Source organism: Mustela nivalis (genome assembly GCF_964662115.1).
Source record: "Mustela nivalis genome assembly, chromosome: 7".
NCBI lineage: Eukaryota > Metazoa > Chordata > Mammalia > Carnivora > Mustelidae > Mustela > Mustela nivalis.
The window spans coordinates 90,250,908-90,261,366 of NC_139026.1; positions in this window are offsets into that span (position 1 = coordinate 90,250,908).

A 10,459-nucleotide genomic window follows, 5' to 3' on the forward strand; every position below is an offset into this window, starting at 1 on the left:
TGAAAATAGAAGGAGAGATTAAAAGCTTCCAGGACAAACAACAACTGAAAGAATTTGCAAATACCAAACCAGCTCTACAGGAAATATTGAAAGGGGTCCTCTAAGCAAAGAGAGAGCCTACAAGTGGTAGATCAGAAAGGAACAGAGACCATATACAATAACAGTCACCTTACAGGCAATACAATGGCACTAAATTCATATCTCTCAATAGTTACCCTGAATGTGAATGGGCTAAATGCCCCTGTCAAAAGACACAGGGTATCAGAATGGATAAAAAAACAAAACCCATCTATATGTTGCCTCCAAGAAACTCATTTTAAGCCCGAAGACACCTCCAGATTTAAAGTGAGGGGGTGGAAAAGAATTTACCATGCTAATGGACATCAGAAGAAAGCAGGAGTGGCAATCCTTATATCAGATCAATTAGATTTTAAGCCAAAGACTATAATAAGAGATGAGGAAGGACACTATATCATACTCAAAGGGTCTGTCCAACAAGAAGATTTAACAATTTTAAATATCTATGCCCCCAACGTGGGAGCAGCCAACTATATAAACCAATTAATAACAAAATCAAAGAAACACATCAACAACAATACAATAATAGTAGGGGACTTTAACACTCCCCTCACTGAAATGGACAGGTCATCCAAGCAAAAGATCAGCAAGGAAATAAAGGCCTTAAACGACACACTGGACCAGATGGACATCACAGATATATTCAGAATATTTCATCCCAAAGCAACAGAATACACATTCTTCTCTAGTGCACATGGAACATTCTCCAGAATAGATCACATCCTTGGTCCTAAATCAGGACTCAACCGGTATCAAAAGATTGGGATCATTCCCTGCATATTTTCAGACCACAATGCTCTAAAGCTAGAACTCAACCACAAAAGGAAGTTTGGAAAGAACCCAAATACATGGAGACTAAACAGTATCCTTCTAAAGAATGAATGGGTCAACCGGGAAATTAAAGAAGAATTGAAAAAAATCATGGAAACAAATGATAATGAAAATACAACGGTTCAAAATCTGTGGGACACAATAAAGGCAGTCCTGAGAGGAAAATATATAGCGGTACAAGCCTTTCTCAAGAAACAAGAAAGGTCTCAGGTACACAACCTAACCCTACACCTAAAGGAGCTGGAGAAAGAACAAAAAAGAAACCCTAAGCCCAGCAGGAGAAGAGAAATCATAAAGATCAGAGCAGAAATCAATGAAATAGAAACCAAAAAAACAATAGAAAAAATCAACGAAAGTAGGAGCTGGTTCTTTGAAAGAATTAATAAAATTGATAAACCCCTGGCCCGACTTATCAAAAAGAAAAGAGAAAGGACCCAAATAAATAAAATCATGAATGAAAGAGGAGAGATCACAACTAACACCAAAGAAATACAAACTATTATAAGAACATACTATGAGCAACTCTACGGCAATAAATTTGACAATCTGGAAGAAATGGATGCATTCCTAGAAACATATAAACTACCACAACTGAACCAGGAAGAAATAGAAAGCCTGAACAGACCCATAACCAGTAAGGAGATTGAAACAGTCATTAAAAATCTCCAAACAAACAAAAGCCCAGGGCCAGATGGCTTCCCGGGGGAATTCTACCAAACATTTAAAGAAGAACTAATTCCTATTCTCCTGAAACTGTTCCAAAAAATAGAAATGGAAGGAAAACTTCCAAACTCATTTTATGAGGCCAGCATCACCTTGATCCCAAAACCAGACAAGGATCCCACCAAAAAAGAGAGCTATAGACCGATATCCTTGATGAACACAGATGCAAAAATACTCAACAAAATACTAGCCAATAGGATTCAACAGTACATTAAAAAGATTATTCACCAAGACCAAGTGGGATTTATTCCAGGGCTGCAAGGTTGGTTCAACATCCGCAAATCAGTCAATGTGATAGAACACATCAATAAAAGAAAGAACATGAACCATATGATACTCTCAATAGATGCTGAAAAAGCATTTGACAAAGTACAGCATCCCTTCCTGATCAAAACTCTTCAAAGTGTAGGGATAGAGGGCACATACCTCAATATCATCAAAGCCATCTATGAAAAACCCACCGCAAATATCATTCTCAATGGAGAAAAACTGAAAGCTTTTCCACTAAGGTCAGGAACACGGCAGGGATGTCCATTATCACCACTGCTATTCAACATAGTACTAGAGGTCCTAGCCTCAGCAATCAGACAACAAAAGGAAATTAAAGGCATCCAAATCGGCAAAGAAGAAGTCAAATTATCACTCTTCGCAGATGATATGATACTATATGTGGAAAACCCAAAAGACTCCACTCCAAAACTGCTAGAACTTATACAGGAATTCAGTAAAGTGTCAGGATATAAAATCAATGCACAGAAATCAGTTGCATTTCTCTACACCAACAGCAAGACAGAAGAAAGAGATATTAAGGAGTCAATCCCATTTACAATTGCATCCAAAACCATAAGATACCTAGGAATAAACCTAACCAAAGAGACACAGAATCTATACTCAGAAAACTATAAAGTACTCATGAAAGAAATTGAGGAAGACACAAAGAAATGGAAAAATGTTCCATGCTCCTGGATTGGAAGAATAAATATTGTGAAAATGTCTATGCTACCTAAAGCAATCTACACATTTAATGCAATTCCTATCAAAGTACCATCCATCTTTTTCAAAGAAATGGAACAAATAATGCTAAAATTTATATGGAACCAGAAAAGACCTCGAATAGCCAAAGGGATATTGAAAAAGAAAGCCAACGTTGGTGGCATCACAATTCCGGACTTCAAGCTCTATTACAAAGCTGTCATCATCAAGACAGCATGGTACTGGCACAAAAACAGACACATAGATCAATGGAACAGAATAGAGAGCCCAGAAATAGACCCTCAAATCTATGGTCAACTCATCTTCGACAAAGCAGGAAAGAATGTCCAATGGAAAAAAGACAGCCTCTTCAATAAATGGTGCTGGGAAAATTGGACAGCCACATGCAGAAAAATGAAATTGGACCATTTCCTTACACCACACACAAAAATAGACTCAAAATGGATGAAGGACCTCAATGTGCGAAAGGAATCCATCAAAATCCTTGAGGAGAACACAGGCAGCAACCTCTTCGACCTCTGCCGCAGCAACATCTTCCTAGGAACAACGCAAAAGGCAAGGGAAGCAAGGGAAAAAATGAACTATTGGGATTTCATCAAGATCAAAAGCTTTTGCACAGCAAAGGAAACAGTTAACAAAATCAAAAGACAACTGACAGAATGGGAGAAGATATTTGCAAACGACATATCAGATAAAGGACTAGTGTCCAGAATCTATAAAGAACTTAGCAAACTCAACACCCAAAGAACAAATAATCCAATCAAGAAATGGGCAGAGGACATGAACAGACATTTCTGCAAAGAAGACATCCAGATGGCCAACAGACACATGAAAAAGTGCTCCATATCACTCGGCATCAGGGAAATACAAATCAAAACCACAATGAGATATCACCTCACACCAGTCAGAATGGCTAAAATCAACAAGTCAGGAAATGACAGCTGCTGGCGAGGATGTGGAGAAAGGGGAACCCTCCTACACTGTTGGTGGGAATGCAAGCTGGTGCAGCCACTCTGGAAAACAGCATGGAGGTTCCTCAGAATGTTGAAAATAGAACTGCCCTATGACCCAGCAATTGCACTATTGGATATTTACCCTAAAGATACAAATGTAGTGATCCAAAGGGGCACATGCACCCGAATGTTTATAGCAGCAATGTCCACAATAGCCAAACTATGGAAAGAACCTAGATGTCCATCCACAGATGAATGGATCAAGAAGATGTGGTATATATACACAATGGAATACTATGCAGCCATCAAAAGAAATGAAATCTTGCCATTTGCGACAACATGGATGGAACTAGAGCGTATCATGCTTAGCGAAATAAGTCAAGCAGAGAAAGACAACTATCATATGATCTCCCTGATATGAGGAAGTGGTGATGCAACATGGAGGCTTAAGTGGGTAGGAGAAGAATAAATGAAACAGGATGGGATTGGGAGGGAGACAAACCATAAGTGTCTCTTAATCTCACAAAACAAACTGAGGGTTGCTGGGGGGAGGGGGTTTGGGAGAAGGGGGTGGGATTATGGACATTGGGGAGGGTATGTGCTTTGGTGAGTGCTGTGAAGTGTGTAAACCTGGTGATTCACAGACCTGTACCCCTGGGGATAAAAATATATGTTTATAAAAAAAAAAAAAAAAAAAGAAAGGACCAATACCCAACTTTTGTAGCAACATGGACGGGACTGGAAGAGATTATTATGCTGAGTGAAATAAGTCAAGCAGAGAGAGTCAATTATCATATGGTTTCACTTATTTGTGGAGCATAACAAATAGCATGGAGGACATGGGGAGTTAGAGAGGAGAAGGGAGTTGGGGGAAATTGGAAGGGGAGGTGAACCATGAGAGACTATGGACTCTGAAAAACAATCTGAGGGTTTTGAAGGGGTGGGGGGTGGGAGGTTGGGGTACTAGGTGGTGGGTATTATAAAGGGCACGAATTGCATGGAGCACTGGGTGTGGTGAAAAATAATGAATACTGTTATGCTGAAAATAAAAAAAAAATAAATAAATAAAAATTAAAAAAAAAAAAATAGAGACAACGGAAAAAGGAACATGTTAAACAATAGCACAGCAGAGGGGTGGAGGTGGGGGGCCACTAACTTAGTAGAACACTAAATCCACAAAACAAATGGCCAAATTTCTTCAAGAGATAAATTACAAGGAATAAAAAGGGGGATCTGAACCAATTGCAATGCATGAAGATGATTTAGGCCCTGATTCAAACAAGTGATTTTAATGAAAACATTCACAAGACATTACAGGAACTGTGAACCTCAACCAGAGTTTTTTTTTAATTTTTATTTGAATAGAGATGACACACTGGACTGGATTTTTTAAATCATATTAAAGAATTAATGTTTATCTTGTTAAGGGTGATAATGTTAATATGGTTATCTTATTTAAAGAGTCCTTATCCTTCAGAGGAACTTAAACATTATATATATGAATAAAATAGTATGCTGTTTGGGACTTGCTTCAGCATAATCTGGAGGGTTTAAGGGAGTGAGGAGAATAGAAATGAAACAGGATAATGAATTAATTGTCAACCTGGGTGATGGATACAGAAGCAAGCATTCATTGTACTAGTCTCTCTATTTTTATATTTATTTGAAATTTTCTATAATAAAGAGGTTTTTAAAAAGCTACTTAAGATTAAATAGAACAACTTCCTCTTCTGTTATAAATAAGTCATTTTTCCTTTATAGTAGTTTTTCTTTCCAGTACACTCAAGCAAGGACAGTTGTACATATAACTCACATTAACAACTGGCCCGAACATGGTCAGAGTAATAAGAAGCTGGATGGCGTGATCACAATCCAGAAATAATTTGGCGGTTTAGAGCATGAGCCAAATCTAACAAGGAAGATTTAACAGAGATTAATGTAAAATAAAATCCTACAGGTGTATTCAAGCAAAGCAGCAGTATGGTTCAGCATGGGGAAACACAAATTCCTAATGGCTTGTATAAAATGGCACCAGCTCAGGATGAGTCAGCAGCAGGAAGGAGATGCCAAACTCACCTACAGGGTTGAAGGATATACAATAGGAAGCCCCATGCCCACTCTTTTCCTGGGCTAGTCAGGCCACTCTTGGAAGTCTGGGTTGGGTTTCAGGCATCCAGAGGATGGGATGTCTATGGTACAGCATCCCAAAACAGAGTAGGAAATGGAAATATTCCACCTGGAGAAGGAATCCAATGAAGAGAAAAACCTCCTCAAATATTTGTAGACTGCCATGCATAAGAGGACTTAGGGTTGTCCCCTATGGCCACAGAGGGAAAAAACTTGGACCAATGAGTAGAATTTATAAGGTAGGACTCACCTGAGCATCCTCTGTGAAAGAGAGGTATTACCTTCCACAGAAAGGTGGGCTGCTGATTGTGGAATGGTGTTTTAGAGAAGACTTCAATGTCTAAGTGGGGAATCCTTTTCAGGGCCTCAGAAGTCATTTCTATCCTTGAGAGCCTGAATCTTCATAAATTAATTAATAGTGGTAACGCTTGAAGTAATATTGGTAATATCTCCAATTTATTTAGTACTTATCTTGTTCTGAGAGCTGTGCTGAGCTCTGGCATGCATTATATTATTTAAGCAGTCCATCAGTCAACAAGTAAACACTTCCTGTCCAGTATTACATAACATACAAACAATATGTGACATAGTCCCTCTCTTTAAAGAGCTTATAACCTAGTTGTTAATCAAAATTTGCACACATGAACGAATGTGAATATAAGAGGGCACCTGGGTGGCTCCATCATTAGGTGTCTGCCTTCAGCTTGGGTCACGATTCCAGAGTCCTGGGATCGAGCCCTACATTGGGCTTCCTGCTTGGTGGGGAGGCCTGCTTCTCCCTCTCCTATTCCCCCTGTTTGTGTTCCCTCTCTCACTGTCTCTGTCAAATAAATAAATAAAATCTAAAAAAAAAAAAAAGGTATATGCTATGAAGTATAATGCCTCCATCAGAAAGGATGAATACCCAACTTTTGTATGAACTTGGATGGAACTGGTGGAGATTATGCTGAGTGAAATAAGTCAAGCAGAGAGAGTCAATTATCATATAGTTTCACTTATTTGTGGAGCATAAGGAATAACACAGAGGACATAGGGAGATGGAGAGGAGCACGGACTTGGGGGAAATCAGAGTGGGAGACAAACCATGAGAGACTGTGGACTCTGAAAAACAAACTGAGGGTTTTGGAGGGGAGGGGGGAGGGAGGTTGGGTGAGCCTGGTGGTGGGTATTATGGAGGGTACATACATATTGCATGGAGCACTGGGTGTGGTGCATAATCAATGAATTATGGAACACTGAAAAGAAATTTTAAAAATAAATAAAAATTTAAGAAAAAAATTATATGAATATTTTCATTTTATTAAACACTTTCATGTATATTATTTCATGTATTCTTGGAAACATCTCTGAGAAGCAGATATTATTTTTATTACTACAATACTGACAGCTAATATTTTAAATCACTCTCTTCCTCCGTGAGTGCCCATTTCCAAATTGCTCATCATGAGCCTAGTTCTAATCAAGAGAAGACTATTTTCTCAATTTCCTTCATTTTTATTTTCCTCTTGTCCCAATAATAAGAGGGTTAAATTTAAAAAATAATAATAATACAGGGACATCTGGATGGCTCAGTCAGTTATGTGTTTAACTCTTAATTTCAGCTCAGGTCATGATCTCAGGGTCGTGGGATCAAGCCCTGGGCTGAGCTTGGCACTGAGCATTTAGTCTCCTTGAGATTCTATCTCCCTCTCCCTCTATCCCTTCCCTCCAACCTTCCCCCCACACTCTCTCTCTAAAAATAATAATATAAATAATCCATGTTTTTAAAAAGGAAGCAAATATTCTAATAATCTAATGAAAAATATTCCCCAGAAGCTGAGACAAAAAGGTAAACATGCTAAATTATGGAAGTTTTATTATCCATAAATGCTTTGAGACTTTTTTGTTGCTCTTGGTTTTAAAGGCAACAAAACAAAATGGACAAGGTCTGGATCTTTTTTAAAGTTGAGCTTTGAAACAAATGTTTACTTGATCTTTTTTTTCCCTATATTTTATTTTATTTTTTTATTCTACCCTCTGCTTTATTGAAGCTTGTATTCTTTTTTTAATTTAATTTAATTTTTTCAGTGTTCCGATATTCATTGTTTACCTGATCTTAAGCAGGTAATCTGTGAGCACATGCAAATAGTCAGAAATAAAGGTGGGACTGAGAAGTCAAGTTTGGAGGGACTGAGGCAAGTGTCAGCCTCTTGAAATAGAAGAGTCCCTAGGTATCTGGACCAGATTTCAGAACCAAGGACAGAGCAGGAATCTGAATAAACTAAGCCTCTGCCTTCGAAGACCAAAGATATTCTACCCCGAAAATCTATCTCTCTTTCTCTCTCTCACACACACACACACACACACACACGAAGAAAAAACAAAATCACACATATGACATTAGTATAAATGCAAGTTACAAACATGGACTCTAGGACTCTAGGCTCCAACCACTCAGGTTCAAACCCTGGCTGTACCACTTGCTAACTGCAACCTCTGGCATGGAATCATCTTTATGTCTCTGTGCTCATTTTTCTTATCTATAAAGTGAGGATAATCATGCCTACCTCATAGGATCATTGTGAGGATTAAACTATTTATGTGTGAAATTCTCAGAACAATGTCTGAACAGGTAGAACTTACTAAGTAAAACTTGGTTTCATTTATTGATTTTCCAGAGCTTTGAGATCTCAGGTGGGGGGAGGAAGAGGGAGTCAGAATGCTGCAGAGTCTTACTGGGAAAGGGGGCAGCTACCATTGAATCATAAGGAATGAGGACACAGAGACAGCTTTTGGCCATGTTCTCCCACCAAAGACCCCAAGGGAGGTGATAAAGAAAAGCCACCCATTGAGATGACCCAGACTTGGCACTGCAGTTAGTCAGTTGGCTGCCACTGAGCCATTTGGAATTCTTGGCAAGGATTACTGTTGTGAGTATGAGAAGTGTTCCAGCTCCAGGGTGTGGCCTGCCCTGAGATAGATCCAGAAAAAGTGAAGTGAACTGCATGGCAGCTGGGCTAATTGTGAAGTCTGACCCAGTTGGCTTACCCCCAAATACTCCCTCAGCACCCTCATCCTCTTCTCAACTCTCACTCACTCCATGTACAGCGCTAACATAACTTCCTTCAGGCCACATTTTCAGTGTATTACCCTCTGATTCAGCAAATATCATGGGTCCCTATTATTTTTAAAAACCCATAGAGTCAAATCCATCATCATCTATTGAAGTTTAATGAAGAAAAATTAACAAAGAGCAGAGAGGAGGCAAAGCAGAGTTTATATACAAGTGGACAATAGGTGGTAATGGGATGGGTGACGGGCTCAGAGACAAACTCCTAAACTGAAGATGTCTACTGGGCCCCTTCTTGGCTTTGAGCCTCCAAACATATGAGAGTATAGTATCACCAGCCCTGGGGAGAGAGGAGCGATTGTCGAGAGGTGTGGCTAAAGGTAGGGGAAATGTCTACAGTCATGCATCAGGGCCCAGTCTCAGTATTTGATGCAGGAACGCTGGTCACTGCTGGCGGTGTTCTGCATAATCCTAGCTGAGGAGGAGGAGGAGCTGCCCAGTCTGGAACTCTGATCCATGGAGGCGCTTGTGCTTCTGGACTGGATGCCCTTCCTCATACTGGTGAACGCACAGTCCCCTTGGATACCCTGGTCACTTCTGTTGCCCCAGATGTCATTGCTGCTGCTGCAACTGCTGCCCCCAGCACTAATGCTCTTGTTGCCAGATGTGTGGTTGACCACACTGCAAAGAGAATGGGTTGTTCAATGCCACCTGTCTGTCTAAATGTCCAATGCATGCATTCCTATCTAAGGAATGAGTGGCAGAGAAAATCCAAAAAGAGGAAAATCTAAATATATATATATCCATCCATCCATGGGTGGGAGTTCTTTATCTGAAGGCAAATCCAGGACATACACTGCACAGGACATTTGATAAGTCCTGCCCAAATATGGATCTCCCTTTGCCCCTCCCTTTCTTTTACTCTGGCAGTGAGGCTATAGAAAAAGCAAGTTTTCTGAAGAGCTGAAGCAAAATCATGAGAAATCATGTCAAACACTAGAAATGGAATGCATCAGATACTCACGGATGCACACTGGGCTCTTGACACTCCCCAACATCCTGTTTAGGAAAATAAAGTAAATATCATGGAAAACTCATGGGGACTCCTCTCAGCATCTCTGTTCAGAGTTATCCCCTGTGATGCCAGAGTAAAATATTACAAGCTGCAGCATCAGGGACTGAAGTTAGGCATGGGAAGGGATCCCCTGAGGTTCTAGGTTGGGGATGCGGAGAAACAGAGATATAAAGTATCTCTAGATACTTGACTCTGCCATCACCTTGGTCTTGGTTCCCTCACCGGCAAAACTGGAATAATATACTTCTTTTCCAGTTTGTTGGGAAGAGTGAATTAAGCCACAAAGAATGTCAAGCACAGTGTCTGACCTAAACCAAAAGTGACACAGCTCTTATCTGTGCCAGAGATGGAGAGGCAAAGAAGAGTGACTGGTGTGGAGGGAAGTAGAAACCAGTTTGGAGAATAGGAGGAGCAGGCTGCTAGGACAACCTACTATCTATCTATATTCTCCACCATATCAGGATTGGCTGGCATTGGCCTTTGGGGTGTACTACATGCCTGTTAGGAAGCTTTAAGTATTCAGCTCTAACAAAGTTGGTATTCCTGAGCCCAAAGGGGTGAGTGCTAGACAGTATAATTCAGTTATTCAAGCATTTGTGGAGACCCTATTTTGTCCTCTGCCACTGTGTC